Source organism: Gobio gobio, assembly GCF_949357685.1.
Source record: "Gobio gobio genome assembly, chromosome: 22".
In the NCBI taxonomy this organism is placed as follows: Eukaryota; Metazoa; Chordata; class Actinopteri; order Cypriniformes; family Gobionidae; genus Gobio; species Gobio gobio.
Genome location: NC_137118.1, coordinates 19970816 through 19987861, shown reverse-complemented (window position 1 = coordinate 19987861; position 17046 = coordinate 19970816). Strand labels below are relative to the sequence as shown.

Genomic DNA, 17046 nt, shown 5'->3' with positions numbered 1-17046 from the left:
GTAAATGTAATTTTTCTTTTAACTGGAGGGATGCTTGAGAATGCATCAGGAGTGAAGTATGTGGCAAACACAGCCCAGAGTAAATTACAGGGACTAGATTTAGAGGGATTGGCCACGCCAGACACACCCCCGTCTCCCCCAGTGCAAATCCCTACGAGTCTGCCAAACTCAGGCAGAACAGATGCCATTTGGTTAACCAGAGCAGCATGTCTGAAGCCTCAAAACAGGTTCGCCCAATTCACTGAGCCTTCAACTGGTTTGGAAACTTGCATAAAATGTCATATACCCATGTGTTCTATTATTATGCCAATATCCCATTATTCATGAGCATGTAGTATGAAAAAAAAGAAAGCATGCATTGTCAAAACATGACTCAGCCTATTGAAAAAACCCAATGGCAGAGGATGGTGCCCTCATTTTTTCCGAATGCTAAGCTCCCTTGAATGATGGTGGGAAAATCCCAAATGCTTAGTTTTTCTCCATTTTTGGCATCACTCTAGAGCTACTCCCACCCCCCACCCCTTTTTTTGCTTTCGCCAAGAGTACACCCCATTAAATGAGAGATGCTGTCACTAGAAGTCTTTCAAATATCCTTCCAAAAACACTTTGCTGACACTATAGAATTTTCTCTTGAGAAAACCAAAGAAAACTGACACAACAACTTTAATAGTGAGTGAGGGGACAAAACAAAAAGGAATTCCAATAAACCAGCACCATATGCGAGTTAATGAGGTGTTTTTGTTTTTGTTTTAATATATTTATTCAAAAATACATTATAAATGCAATGGCGTAAAAACTTGTCATAATCGTTTGACTATTATAGGCATTATTACGCTCTTCTATTATTATTGGCGTGTCCAACATGCAGAAACAATACAGCAAAAAAAATGGGATATCAGCATTGTGGCTTCATGGTGTAAAGTTGTGCATGGGTTAATAATATCACTTTCTTCAGAAAATGTACAAATCTAGTTACTTCTCCCAACTACCAAAAGAACACTCGCCCTCCGTCACCTATTTTCTCGTGACCGTTTCATTTTAGGTTGGGTTAATTCTGTGAAGAATGCAACAATCATATGACTAGAAAATCCTGTTATTTCTTTTTACACTTCATACTCCATCAAAGTTCCCACCAATAGTTTTTTTAATACTGTAAAATCCGTTTCCATCCCCAGAATCCATCTGTATTTGTATATTTTGTGATACCTGCAAAGTCAGACCTTAAAGGTATTATGAAAAATTTCTCTCTGCTGCTTGATCATTGATCCTGTTGAGTAAATTCGCCTGCGTTTTTTTGCTATTTCAGCAGATGTCCTTCTTCCTAGTCAGCAGTTATGAGCGTGCAGGCCTTCTGTTGGCCCAGTTGTGGAAGTATTTCAAAACTAACTTTTTAGTTTTTCTACATTTTCTGGTTTTGTAGCCATGCATGACTCACTGGCACAATGCAATGGTGTTGCCGGGGTCTTGATATATGGCAGCTTACCTGTTCTGAGTGGTTTTAAGTTTGTTGCTATGCACTTTCTAGGGTGTTCTGGGTAATTTCTAGGGCGTTAGTGGTGGTTTTCTCCTGAGGCAAAAAGTCAAACACATCCCTAATTCTCTTTGATATTTTGGTCTCCAGATAAGATGCGGGACCCTCCATCAATGATTTTTTTACTTTTTATCTACCTCTAGGAAAAATCGTTAAGTGTGTTTGTAAATCGTGATCATAATTTTGTGTTAAGTATGAGTAAATGACCGTTCATACCAAGGACCATAACTATAATAAATATAAAGTTTTAATAATCATTCTAATTCTATGAGAATAGCGAAGTTCATAACACAGCTACAACAATAAAGACATAGAAGAACAATATAGTTGGAATCACTTCCAGAATGTTTTTTTCCCAGCTGATGAATGCTAAAAAAAATTTTTTGACGGCCAATCAGAATCCATTTGAACTTAAGAGTTTGATGACAAAACTGTTGCAAAGCTTATAATAAACACAACATTAACGTACGTTGGTGTGAATGCTAATATAAGCCGCATTGCCACTGAAATTACCCAGAACAATTTGACCCAAGAACTTTTTTCCCCCCTGACCTGTCGCTGTCTACGTTTCCATGGTGGTAGATTTGGAAAATTAGGTGACTTTGCCGTTCCCGCTGGATGTCGTCCTCCGCATATAAGTTTAATAAAGCCTGAACCTCGTCGTCGGTCCATCGGTTGTATTTTTTAAACTCCATTGTTGATTCGAATAGCAAACAACTCTTACTGCACGCACCGCAACAGACTTTAAAAAAAATAGTGGTTGAAGTAAAATGCTATGTGAACTCAACCGATCAGCTTGTTCAGCGCCCCATTCCCTCCCCCGAAAGTTCCTGAACTTTGAAAAAGTACTACCCCTCGAGCAGAGACTTTTTCCAGTCCGCGCATTGTCCGCGTGACGTAATTTTTGTCATCAGTAGAGTCCGCAGTCCAATTTTTGTGTCTGCATAGATGGTATGCGTGTTCAACAGCGTATGCGCATGGTAAATGTTAAGACAGAAGAGTCCACTAGGTGGCAATACTCAGTTGTGATGTACTGTGCTGTAGTCGAAGAAGAGTGCGTAAAGAGCGATAGAAAACAGTAAACAATGCAACATAATCCTTCTCCATCATTTTTGTTTTGGTTCTTGTTCTAACCTTTGCATGCAATAGCGGATCCGCTCCTTTTCTTCTTCTATCCTTCCAGGCAAATGTACTGTAAATAACACGAATGTGGAAAATGGCTTTATGTTGTTGTGCCTCCAGTAGTAGTTGTTGTTCTCTTTTTGTTTAGTTTTTTGACTGAAACAACAGGCCCAACCACTGTACAAATTAATTAGTAAAAAAAAAGGAACATATGCGACCTGAGTGTACAGAGTATGTGCGGTTATTAAATGTGGGTACTGTGCTGATGGTCATATTTACGGCCTTTAAGAACTTTGCCGTGAGCATATCGGGGCCTTTATGTCACATGTGTTATACACATACCCTATGATACACATCAAAAACCAGTGTATACTTGGGGCTTTAAGTGTTTCCATTGACATCAGACGCCACAGAAAACCTGTTGCGTGTGACTGTCCCTCATGTTGCTGTGTGTTACCGTAGAGCCTTCAGTATTTTCACTGCTGAGCATTGTTAGCGCTCTGTTGGCATTCTCGTCTCCGCTGGCGGCCTGTGTTTTGGCTAGCAGGGCTGGGAGACGGGCAGAGAGGGCTTTTGTTCTACTGTACTCCTTTGTTTCACCCAAAGATCTCCCCCTTCTTCCTCACCTCACTTCTCATCTGCGAAGAATGAGAACTATGCAGTGGCCCGGATGGACCTGGCTCCCACGTTGTTTCGCCCCATGTTTCTCTCCCGCCCTGTGAGGGAAGCTGTCTTTGCTGGACCAAAATCCACTGATTTGATTCAAAACGTGTGACTCACGGCTTGTAATGTTTTGAAATGTTTGTTTGCTAGCTGGTTAGTTCGTAGATGTTCAGTGATGTTTTACTGAACCAAAACATTTACTTTAGGCGTTTTCAGATATTGCATTTAGTTAGATGTTTACATACAGTTACTTTCCTATGCAAAAGTTGCCTCCACAATGCTGGCTACAAACACATTTGCTAGTAAATTTCACGAATAATTACGGCAAGTAACACATTGAAATAAATGTGAAATTTTGAAATTGAAATTTCATCGTTTTATCATTTTATTTGCAGCTTTGAAAAATCAGTTTTCAGTAAAAAAATAAGTGTAGGGTGTTCTGGTTGGTTGCCTTGGGGTAACTATGTGGTAAAATGTGGCGCTCGCATTAGAACAAGTTCAACTGTTTCTTTTTTTTTTCACTGCCCTGTGTCTCGTGTTTCTGTGTGAACGGCCACCTAGAGTGATCTGGATGGTTTCGAGAATGTTGTTAGGAGTTTGCAAAGTGTTTGCTTATGTCCAAAGTCAAAAAACACCCCCAAGTCTCTATTATATTCCTGACCTTAAAAGGATAGATAAAAAATGAGAACTGTCATTCTTTACTCACCCTCAAGTTGTTCCCAAAACATGTTTCGAGAAATGCCTTTTTTGTGTTCATACGGTGAAACTCAATGGGGTACAATGTTGTTTTGTGACCCCATTGACTTTCATTGAATGGACAAAAACAGTTAAAACAGTCTTCAAAATATCTTCTTTTGTGTTCCTCCGTCATACAGGGTTGTAACAATATGAGGCCAAGTAAATCATTTTTTGTGTATTTTATCATTGTTAGTTCAGCATTATTAGAGGAAATGCCACTTTCTGTTCAACTTCTCAGCGACACAACTTTGGACTTGTTTTCCTGCTTGCTCTTTTTCCCACCACTAGTTTGTTGTTATGGTCACTCATTTGGTTTGTCATTCATTTCAGGTGTGTAATTATTATCCTCGTTTGCATGTGTGTACTTAAGTTCCATTGTGTCTGTTCATTCTTGTCGGGTCTCGTCAATGTTTGGATGTGTTATGTGTCTCTCATTGTCTGGATTTGCCTGTGGATTTATTAAAGACTGCCGTATTGCCTGTGTTCGTTCACAATTTGTGACAACAACATGCGAGACTCTTAACATGTTTTGATAATCCATAAAAAGACTGAGTGACCTGTTAGTCTCTCGTGTCTCTATACAGCATATAGTTGTTTATGTTTCTGAGTGTTGGTTATCTAGTTGCAGTGAATTCATGTTGACATGCTTCAGCGTCAGGGTCAGCTTTTGAAGCAGGGCTGACAGAACATCTCAGCGTTCTGGTTTCTGCGTTCTCCCCCATGCACAGACGCTGCAGCTCAGGTAAAAGGCAGGCTCGGTTTGATGGGATCATATGACCGCTCCTATCTGGCCTGACTGTCAGCTGGGCTGGTTTCAGTTCTCCCCTCTTTATTACCTCCCTACAATATTAAAGGGAAATGGACACCGGTCTGGCCCTCCCCACAGTAACATGAGTTTGCAGTTCCTCTTTCTTTTTTGTCTTGCTGTTATCCGTTCTGTTGTTTTGTTTTTGATAGGGAGACCAAGGTTTTATCAGAGTGCAAGTTTGACTCCCTTTTGGTGAATCTCACGAAAAGCAGTCTGCGTCACATCTCCCCTTTTAAATCCAAAGCAAAAAATAATGAAAACTGTTCAAATAAGTTTTGAAAAGAATTAAGCACATTGCCATTATTTTCATGACAATTTAGGAATGTTTTACCCCCAGATTCTCATTACCGCAACGCATGCATATATTTTACTTTGCAGGGTTTTTTTTTGTGTAATTCATGTTGTTTTCAATCCGTATTCTCATTTGATTCTGACTGCTTGCAGTATCTTTGTTTCTCATTTAAATAACAATAGTTCTGTCAAACGATTAATCGCTTTCAAAATAAAAGTTTGTTTACGTAATATATGTGTGTGTGTGTGTACTGTGTATAAGTATTATGTATATTTGAATACACACATTCATGTATATATTTAAGAAATATTTGCATGTAAATACTGTGTATATATCTATATCATTTATATTATATAAATATAAATGATTTATTTATGAATATAGCACATTTTTCATAAATATGCATGTGTGTATTATATGTATTATATATATATTATATGTATTATATATATATAATACATAACAATTATACAGTACACACACATTATATACATACATTAATAAAGGAAATAAATACTACCTTTATTTATTAATATTAAACTTTTATGATAATTTAAAAACTTTTTAATGATTAAAAAATGACTGAGCTCACTCTATTCTCTTAAATATGCTAGTAAAAGCTGTCAAAAACTTTTAGCATACTGTATGTATGCTTATATTTTGGAGACCTGAAAATATTGATGAATGATCTTGCACAAAGGCATAAACAAATTGTTGTCCAATCAGATGCTCTCTAGAACTAGCATGCTCCTCCCCTTTATACCTTCATTTGATTAGCAATAGAAAGTATCAAAACTAAAGCCCATTGGCTGTTTAGATAAAAAGGTTTTTGACAGGTTCTGTTACAACATCAAAAAATTCCCCCTCGTATAAGCTACAAAACGCAGAGCAGGAACTGAATACTCATTAGCTGGTGTTGATTAACTTTCCTGTTCTCTCAGTTCTGTCAGCATCTGAGGTGTGAATGTAGACTAGATGGATATCAGTCTCTGAACTAACCACACCAACAGTGAATATCAAAGAACTTGTAGCTTGAATATAAGGACTTTTTTGATGCATTTCAGCCTGTGAATGGAGGAGCCAGGACCCTCCCTTCCTTCCTTTCCTCCCCCGGAGATCTTTCACTGCCCCCCTGAGGGCATCGGCAGGCATATTTAGGGATGTTTGTTGTGTAGGAGTGTCTATGAAGCACCAAAACAAGCTCAACTCACCTATGTCCTTGAAATACAGCATGCAATGCCTGTGTCAACTTGTTTCCCTTTTTGGTTTGTCCAGCTGTCTTGCTGCATTTCAGAGAGAAAGAAATTATTAATTGAACATGGATCTGGCTGGTTGTTTTGCAAAAATCTCACAGACAATTTTCACATTCTCAACACTAGATTTGTCAGACCCAACATGTTGCGGCAAATGCAGACATGTTGAAATATCACGGCTGGTTTGATGTTTTCCCCCGTTTTAATCAAAGTAAAATTGCCTGCCAGTGTCCGAACCCTTAAAACAATGTACCATGTACGCTGTGGTACTGTGGACCTGTATGTTTGTTATACTGGTTGCCTTTTATACAGCCCTCTTCTCCTTTCATCTAACTTTCCATTTGTTATCTGTTGTTTGCGTTCAGTGTCACACAGAGTAAGTCAGCGGCTCTTTCAGCAGCGCTGGTTAATTGGAATATTCTGTTAGCTGTGTTTGTCCAGTCGTATCCGGTTACTGACGAGGGGGCCCATCTCAATAATAGATATCATAGACAATGAAGCTAGAACACACACACTCTCACACACACACAACCCTCCCTGTCCTTCATCTCACACTCCAGCTACACTAATAGCGATGCAACAAACTACAATGCTAACATTATAATTAAGAGATTTGATACAGGGTTTATATTATATGTAATGATTTTGACGACAATGGACGAGTCACACCAGAACACTTTTGTTAAATCGGAAAAGATTGCAAGTGGTGATGCGATAAACTAGAACATTTCCATTACTGACTACACTGTTAGGTTAGCATAAATAGCCTTTAGCATCGCATATAAATATATTTCTGCCACATACAGTTGATCAGAATCCCCATCGGATCATAAGGAAGTTATTTACACTCGCTGGTGTCTGAAAGTGAGTTTAAGTGAAAGTAAAAGTGGACTTTTAAGTAAAAGTTCTGTTTACTTTTTTATTTAATAATAAGTAAACAGAAAACAAGATGAGTTGACGGGTGGGCAGGGCCTCCTCGAAGACGTGAATCCGGAAGAGAATTCTGTTGTCCGTTCACACAGAACGTGTTTTTGCAATCCACTGCTTTTACATTGTTTTTGGTGAATAATGGCAGAAATAGTTTATTTTGCTAGTATGTTGTTCCGAATTCAACTTCAAGGTGACAAACTACGCAGACAGTTTGGTTGATTTTAAGCATGTTGTTGTAGTTTTTTGCATCGCTCGCTTACGGTGTGTGTCAGCCAGAGAGCGATACAAAACCATAGGACATCTGTTCCCCGTGCGCACTCCCGCTGTTTCTAGGGAGACTGCTCATCAACCTGTTGCTCTCCTTCTTCTCTTCTTTATCTTTCCCGTTATGATGCTCACGCCCTCTCAACAGCGGTATGAGTTTACACTTTACGACATACATTTGTTTGCTTTCAGTTAACAGGCTATGTGTCCACATATTTCTTTATCTCGCTCTTTCTGTCCACGCACGCACACAGACAGCGTCCCGGTTTACAATAGGGAGCGATGGTGTGTGCACGCGCATATCCTGCCTCACACACACACACACACACACACACACACACACACACACACACACACACACACACACCATGAAACACCCTCCTCCCTCCTATTCCTCCCTCCCTCGGTTCATCTTCCCTTCTGTCCTTCTGTCTGTGTCTCTCGAACCCTCACTGTTCTCTTGAGCTCCGTCTGTTTCACTCTTCCCTTCATCCCACATGCACTTCTATCACTCTCCTCCTTGTTATACTCTCTCTCTCTCTCTCTCTCTCTCTTTCACTCTCACTCTCTCTGTCTGTCTCCCTCCCTCTGTCTGTCTGTCTATTTAATTCTCTCTCTCATCGCTTATGAACAGGAATATTCTGACATGCTGGAGTTGAGATTAAGGTACAGTTTTGCTAATTTTGATGGCCAATTTTTACATTTAGACTGACTTTAGTCATAGAGGAAATATGGCTTTTGTGCGAAATATTTATATTGAAGTGTTGACTGTTTAAATGTCATAAACCGTTTAATATTTTTAGTTTGCTTTGGGGAACGCTTTATTTTCTTAAAGTAATATTGACTATGATGTAACTAAGTAATACTCAATGTAAACTATGCATATTTACACATTTGAAGTAATTGGGTATTTTGTCATTAAAAAATACTTTTGCTCCGACTGTCATGTGCGGCATTTAAAAATATTTGACTGGTTTTATTCATGCAGGGTTTTTTACGTAATTGAGAGACTGCGTGGCTTTAAAAATGAATTTTTACTTTTAGAAAGTGGTAAGAATAGTGAAAAATGAAATGATGGCCAGCCACAGCATCTAGAAACACACTTTCTCCTACATCCGTATGGATTTAAAAGTAAAACTTTGATGCACATTAGTTTTTTTATGAGCATGCTATGCATCAAGAATAAGATTCTCAAGCTCATTTATTTTTAATAAATGAACAGTTTGTACTATTTAGTTGTACCTTTTTCTGCTTTGTTGCACTATGGACGCCATCTGTTGATGAAAGTCCCTGTTGACACCAGGTTAACTGACCCATGTGTTTCCAATATGTAAATATGGCAACCTTGTATCAAAATGTAAGTTTACCAAGCAAAAATACTTGGAAAGATTGTACGATTATTATTATTTTTAGCAGTTTTTTATCTTGCAGTTAACAGCAGTGCACCCTATACTCAGTGTTCATGAGTTGAAAGTGTTTTCAGGAAAAGTGTAACATTGTGGCTCTATCAAAATGCGCTGTTTGTCCCGAAACATCTGTTTGGCTGAGCAATGGTTGACGGAAAACTGTTTGAAAGCCATCATTATTTCTTCAATTACATTTGTTGACATTAGTGGTAACAAAAAATATACACTAAAGCTTAAAAAAAGATATTTAAAGCATTTCGAATCGGATCATTATCTCCTTTTTAGGTAAAGTTCAATAGTTGTTCATTTGAAGGTCTGGTGACAGATGCCTGACTAGACATTTCAATAAAAAGTGGGAGAAAGAACGAGGTTAAAACAGTCACTCAGGTAGACTAAACACATATTCACACACTCAACGCACATAGCAGGTCCCTCAAAGATAAAAAGCAGACAGAGAATTAATTCTCCATCACTGTCTGAGAGAGTGAATCAAAAGGAAATGATTAGATATGATGGCAGATGAAGAACACTGTTTGTTCAACAAGTTTTGACTCTACGCCCTTTGATCTGTTGCACTTACACTTTATTTTTTTCATTTGGTCATTTTGGTCTTATATGTATATCTCAAATTCAATATAAATGTGTATTCCCTTAAATTATTGACAAGTCGTTTTTAATCTGGTTTTAAGCATAAATTCATGGTTTCATGCAAACCCAATACAAGATAGCTATTCTAAAAACAAGTCTTATGTCCTTAAAGGGATAGTTCACCCAAAAATGAAAACTACTGCATTATTTACTCACCCTCAAGCCATGGTGTATATGACATTCTTCTTTTAGGACGAATACAATCGGAGTTCTATTAAAAAAATGTCCTGGCTCTTCCAAGCTTTATAATGGCAGTGAATGGCAGCCCAAAATTTGAAGCCCAAAAAAAGTGCATCAATCCATTATAAAAGTAATCCGCACGGCTCCGGGGGTTAATAAAGGCCTTCTTCAGTGTATCTATGGGTTTTTGTAAGAAAAATATCCATATTTAACACATTATAGAGTAAAATATCTGGACATTTTTTTTATTTAACTCTGATTGTATTGAGAAGAATGGCATATGTGTACACCTAGGATGGCTTGAGGGTGAGTAAATTATGGGATAATTTTCATTTTTGGGTGAACTATCCCATTATCGATCTTGTGTTATGGATGTTTAGAACTGGAAAAACAAATGAAAAACACTGTTTAATAAAAGGATTTTAGTGTACACTTTATCTCCTTTCATGCAGACCTAGAAACTGATACAGGCTGATGCACCCGAACATGCAGGTTTAAACAACTTTAATTTTTTCAAGTGCATTCTATTATTATTTAATCACACAGTTATTTGCCTGCTCTGTCAATAACACCCTAAATTCTTTACCTTTGAGATATTATTGCGCAAATTTCCAAGCCTGTCCCTGCATGCATGATGCGTAAATCCAATAACTTGAATAACAAGGCCATCAAAGAGACATCAAATGGCTGAGGAATTATTCACACGTTGTATAATATCTCCGTCAGGAAGGAGATGGTCTGTTGTCTGTCTAACGCCTTTGATATTCATTTCAAAATTGCTCGCGCTGCAGGAGAAGACCATCACTCCTGGATTTCCCTTCAAGCCCAAGCTGGGAGGCCAGGCGCTAGTTTAGCTTGTTTTGAGTCCGTCGCATGGGGAGATTGATAAAAAAAACGAAAGATCATTTCAGCCTGGCGTGCATCCAGCCTGTTCCTGCTTCGATGGAGAGCGCTCGGCCACAAATTCACTCTTCAATTCTTCAATTTGGTCTGATGGAAAATGTTATTGTCTGGCAATGCCCGTGGTAACAGGGCAATTTGGCACAGCGACATGTTGTGGTGAAACCCAGTGGAAGCGGATGGCTTGCTTGAGTCTTGAGGGTACTTATTTGTTTGCTGTCAGCTGTGTAATATTTGTGCCTTTCCAGGGAAGTAGTTTTTCTTTTACCAGACAACACAGGCAGGTATTTACTCTCTTTCGCAGGATCTGTTACAGCCAGATACGTTGTTTATAGTTAGGCTCAGCGTAAAATAGCTAATTGCATTACAAACGCTTGGTTTGTGTTGTGAATTGTAGCTGTAATTTTGGGCTGTGAGGGCAGCTTGTCCTGATATCCTCCTTGGTGGCATCGTTGGTACTGAATATTACATAAGGAGAAACCTCCCTTTGAAACCCCCCCCCCCCCCCCTCCTGTTTCCATGGTTATTCTCTTTGCTGCTTTCAACATCAAAAAAACAGAAACCGAGCATCCCACAGTGCCCACAGGATCAATAGCTCTGTCCAATTTTGGGGTTTATGCACTAAATTATGATGTTTTGAAATGGCATATCACAGTTAATCATTTGTTCTCTGTTGCCATATGAATAAAGGGGCTTTATTGTCTTGCCTGAGCAATTTTATGTTGAAGGAACAGTTCTCCCAAACATCTATGAGTTTCGTTCTTTCTTTCATGAACACAAAAGGAGATGTTTTGAGGAATGTTCATGCTGCACAACAATTGTCCATTTTTGATTTCATGGTGACTTTAAAAGATGGTTCACACTCAAAAAAAAAGTATTCGGCATAAACAGTCTTTTTTTCTGTTCTTAAAATGATTTTTATTCTCTTCGAACTCACCCCACTTATTCTAGAATTATTTATTCTTCCCAAATATAGCTATTTAAGCTGTACGATGTTACTTTTCGGTCTACTAGAGGTCGCCTATTCAAAATAAAGGCGTAGTTTGATGACGCAACGTTTGAGCGCAGAATCTTGGGACATGTGGTCTTCACCTCACAGCCGGTGGAAAGGAATCGGGATAGGACTCGGGCAGAAATCAAGTTCATGGATGCGATTATTAATGATATTGTAGTATGAAGCAGAGGAGGGCCGAGTGTTGAGGGAGCTGAGCAAGGCAGCTGGAGCGATTTGTTAATAAGATGAACGCAACACATGCCTCACGAGCAGTATGGCATAGTCGCCGGCGAGACTTTTATTATGCCACAGTCACCGGTGCCACTCCAGCTTTTCCGGTCATGAGTATGAGGTAACACAACTCAGATGTATCTGATAAGATAAACAGAGTGTGTTGAAAATTATGTTATGACGTTACTCGGCGTTCGCTCGGTGGCTGCTATGACATTTGTTGCACACTGCAGTCAAGAGTAAAGCGTTTCTGCAAAATAAAACCGTAAACCGAGGGTAACACAGATATGACGCAATTGACAGGCGACTTCCTCACACGTCCCAGTTCCTTGGTTAAAATAGCAATTTTCTCACGATTTACAAATAGTTGGAAACATTTGGGATATTGTAAGTACTCAACTGAACAAAATATATAACACTGGCCTATTTTACTGAAATGTTTTTACATAGTGCACCTTTAAAGGGTAACTCAAGCCCTGATCAGAGCCTAACTCCACCCTCTGGCAATATTTGAAAAATGCTTGAAAAGTGGACAGAGCCCAGCGGAGACAGAGGGGACGAACCAAGGGTGGGGCTGAGTGGGGGGCTTGCACCTGAGACCTGCAGTGACGGATTGATTGACAGCTGTCAGATTTATTTTTATGTATTCTTCGAATAAAAGTTAGACTATATATGGCAGCACGTTGCGGTATTGTTGTTCATTACCACAGCAATCACTTCCGTGTCAATGTTTGAAAGCGCATCTCCTGTATGAAAAGTATCTGTACACATGACGGGCGGCAAAAATATTGCAAGAAAAGCCTGACTTTATACCCAAATGTCAAAACATTTACTCAAATCAATGAACAGCACTAATAAAGCCCCAGTCTTGCAGACCATTCACTAAAAAAAGGTTGTTTTAGGGTTTAGTTACCCTTTCAAGTAATCTGCAAAAAAACAACAACTGAAAAACAAGAAATATTAGCAGGAAAACAATATTGCAATGTTGTCTTTTTCCCAATATCAAGCAGCCTAATATCATGCAGCCCTAGTTTGTGTATATTCAAATATGACGCATCATGACACCACTGACCAAAGTTGCAAAGAGCAAAGTTGCTCTCGCATGTCTTGTAACCAAACATGATGCACCAAGTTTAAATAAGCGGAAGAGAGCTGAACTATCCCTTAAATAAAAGCGTGTTTGTTTTTAGTCTACACCCTGTTTTCAGATGCTATGTGTCAAAACAATAGCTTGTCCACACTTAAATAAAAAATCCTGTGGATAACCTCCAGCAATGTGCTCTCCAGATTAATGAACGGTGAAAATTGCGCTTTTACATTATTAACTTCTGCAACCCCGACAACCTGATTTCATTTTCTCTGCCCCTGTTAATTACAGAATATCCCCCAGCCAGGCTATAAAATGATCAAACCATCATTATTAACTATCTTTAAAGCCTAGTCTTCTTTTCCGCTCCATTTTAAAAACATCATTTAAAAGTTTTAATTTCCCTAGGAGATTTTTTTGCAACTGCAACACGTCTTATGATGAATAACATTTAGCAACAAGTAGCAGCAGCTTTTTGTTTGTTGTTGCGGAAATAACATCTCCCCTATCAAGAAAACCAGTCACACCTGTGCATTTTCATTTGCATTAGCGCCCAATAAAGCTTTTGTTTAGCGAATGCTCGGAGAGATAAACAAGAAAGACTAATTTACTTGAAATTAATTAATAGAATATCACCTAGAGGAAAACAAATTAGATGACTTAGCAGAGATGCCTGACAGGGTGAACCTCATGAACACATGTACAGGTCACATTTCACCCCAAACTAAATATGCAAACAGCACTTTCTTCCACTGTAGCACATTTTTTAGATAGATTTTTTTTTGTTTGGCTTGTGTCTAATTGGATTTCATGAAGAGGGTGTGGTTTATGACCTATACTGCTGCCAGCCACCAGAGGGCGATCAAAATGCTTTGGCTTCCCTTTAAAAAGCGATACAATGTTTTTTGGCGATACTGATTATTCACAATGATATCTACACTGTAAACCCGAATAAGTTGGCAAAACTCGAAAAATCTGATGCAATCAGTTACATCAATTTTTTTATTTTGTACTCATACAGTTTAATGCAGGGCTCTCAAGTGTCACGCATTGAGCGTGTCAGTCACTCATTTCGGTCTTTTGTCACGCACTCCCGCCACACATTGTATTTCTCACGCAGAAAAACTATTTATCATATATCTAATATGCCGCCGCGCCCACTCGAACCGGGCAGGAATCAAGCGCGTCTCCCCCGGAGTTTTTAGTCGAGTCTGCCACTTATCAGCCAATCAAAAAAAAGAAAGAAGCTACACAATAGCCAATCAGAAAATAGCACTATTGTATCTGGGTAAGATTTAACGCAACAACCAATGAAAAAGGAGCATGTCCTCGTTCACCCACAGAGGAAACCGAGCTCCTGCATCACTTTGAGCACAGAGTAAGTCATGATCTCCTGTTTTAATGTACAACAAATTCACAACTTGTTTGACACAAACAATGACAACTTGACTGCTGTTGGAGAATGTTTCCCAGATAATCAGCATCAGTTTATCATGAGTGTCTGTAACTTAGCCAACAGTTTTACAGCCTGTTCTCTGACAACACCTGCTCAGAACAGTCTAGGCCTAGTTTTATTTGCGTTATCACACGATGACTGACATTTTGTCACATTAAAATACATTTTAATTAATAATTTAGGCTTAATAATTTTATTAGCACTAAATAAATTAGAGTGTATTGCATCGTCAATAGGACAAAAGGGAGAAAATTACCAGGAGCAGCCACCTACAAGAGCTCTTTTAATAATGAATGGACCGCTCTCTAAATGGCCAAAGTCTCTCTCTCTCTCTCTCTCTCTCTCTCTCTCTCTCTCTCTCTCTCTCTCTCTCTCTCTCTCTCTCTCTCTCTCTCTCTCTCTCTCTCTCTCTCTCTCTCTCTCTCTCTCTCTCTAATGAATAAATGGAAATTTAAGTATGCTCTTGATTTAAAGAAGACACTCAGCAGATTATTGCAAGATTATTGAGAGTATGAAAGTTATGGAAGTTTATATTTACTGTAAATTAAAAATACTGTACTAAATATTTTTTCTTTTACATAAAATATATATTTTACAAACATGTTTTACTCTAAAATTACTATAAAATCAAAGCCATATGTCTAACCAAGTTATGTTCCAAATTTGAAGTTGATATCACAAAAATTGAAGTTCCCATGAGATGTTGTTTAGGCGCTGTACCAAAAATAGCCAACTGGTGTCATCCACATTCCATTGATAGATTTTTTTCTGTAAATTTCTGTCCAAATATCACTTCCATAATAAAACAGTCACCAAATATGGAACCATGAGACTCAGACCTTTCCAACGATATGTGTTTTGTTTTTTATTTTGTTAAAATACATTTTGTAATATGAAACATGACACCGCCCACTAGGGGAGGAGCCCGCTAGAAGAATTTAGAGTACCGTTTCCATGGTAACACAATGTGCGATTTCAAAAGTTTTCACAGGACGAATTTTGAGTTTGTAAGCTTTCAAATGATACCCAACTTATGATAATTACTCAAATATATGATACGAAAAAAATGCGATCAATAAAAGAGCGCCAGGCGTCCCACCAGCGGTGACAGTTAAGGGGTTAATAAATACTTTGTATTTGGTTAAATTGTGTTCAGTGATCGTTACCAAACACAACAACTATATCATGGTTGTGTTTGGGTGGGGGGTTGGAGATGTCACTCTTGCCTGTCTTCAAAATTTGAGAGCCCTGTTAATGGCTCTTAACTTTAAATATTTGAGTAAGAAAATTCATACTCTTAACTTAAAATTGCACACTGCACTTGAACTGAGGCTCTACAGCAATCTGTCACATCACATTTAAGAGCGTCAAAACATTGACATTTTCTTCAGACACAGTACGAGATATAGAAGTTTTATGCCGCCTTTCAATTGACGGGATATAATCGGCCTTGATCATCGGCTGTTAAAAAAAATCCTCTGATTGCCAAAAGTGAAAATAATTAGAAAATCAGCCGATACATTGGTGCATCTCTAGTCCACACCAATGGACGCTTTGAAGTCTGGCAGATTTTGATTGGCTGCCAAATGTTTTTATCATTTATCAGCTGAAAAAAAAATAGTTCTGAATGTGATTTCAATATTGTTCCTCTGTGCTTAGAGTTATTGTCCAACGGGCCTTATGTATGAATCTTATGTTCGTTGAAGTAGGCTACTTTTTATATACCTCTTGAGGTGTGGCTTGGGCTATTCTCAGAATGATTATTAAAATGTTAAAGTTATAGTTATCATCCTTGGTGTGAACGTATGAATCTTCTGTTCTTTGATGCATATTTTCTATGCCTAGCTATGGTAAACATGTGGTTTTCTATCAAGTATTGAATATTGCTCTTTTGTTGTTGTTGTTGTTGTTGTTGTTGTTGTAACATTGCTAATTTTTCTGAATTCTGCTAAGTAAATATATCACCAAGATAAAATGATCTAGCTGGCTGACGTTGATGACATTAAAGTAATGAGTTTTTTGCGTTACGGTAATGAGTACTGGAGGGAAATGTGCCTAATTGTCATAAAAATGATGGGAAAAAATAATGCAACAGCTCTTAATGAGGCTGAAAATGTCTTCATTTCCTTAATGCAAAATATGATTTTAATTATTATTATTATTTATTTCATTTTAGGCTGAAGTGTGGCCTGGACAGATCCTTGACAGCTCCTTGACAGCTTTTGAATATCTATATTTGCAACCTTCCTTGACGTACGAAGGAGCTCTATTTATATCACGAGTGTATATACTGTGACTATTCATGAAATACCTCTAAAAGTATCAGATGATCAAATATTTGGTGAATCCAAATCCTTTTGCCTTTTTTTCCCTTTTAAGAGGACATTATTGGAAGTCAAAATCGTTTGTTTCTATAGCATTCCAGTTTTAATACAGAATTTGAGGCTGATGGGAGAAAGCCAATGAAAGCATATAATTGCAATCAGACCTCTCTCTCTTTCACTCTCTCTCTCTTTGCCCTCGACTAATTAAAGACACTCAAC

The 17046-nt window shown here is 38.2% G+C and overlaps 1 protein-coding gene across 5 annotated transcripts in view; it reads left to right on the top strand.

The window, feature by feature from the left end:
• The window catches only part of ptbp3 (polypyrimidine tract binding protein 3), a 71839-nt gene that overhangs the window by 13272 nt on the left and 41521 nt on the right, over positions 1 to 17046 (top strand). Inside the window, exon 1 of one of the 5 annotated variants that reach the window (XM_079804538.1) lies at positions 8024 to 8267. The exons of the other annotated variants lie outside the window; for them this stretch is intronic. The gene's annotated coding sequence lies outside the window, so the exon portion shown is untranslated. Of the gene's footprint in view, positions 1 to 8023; positions 8268 to 17046 lie in introns of those variants that run through there. 5 annotated transcript variants of the gene reach the window in all.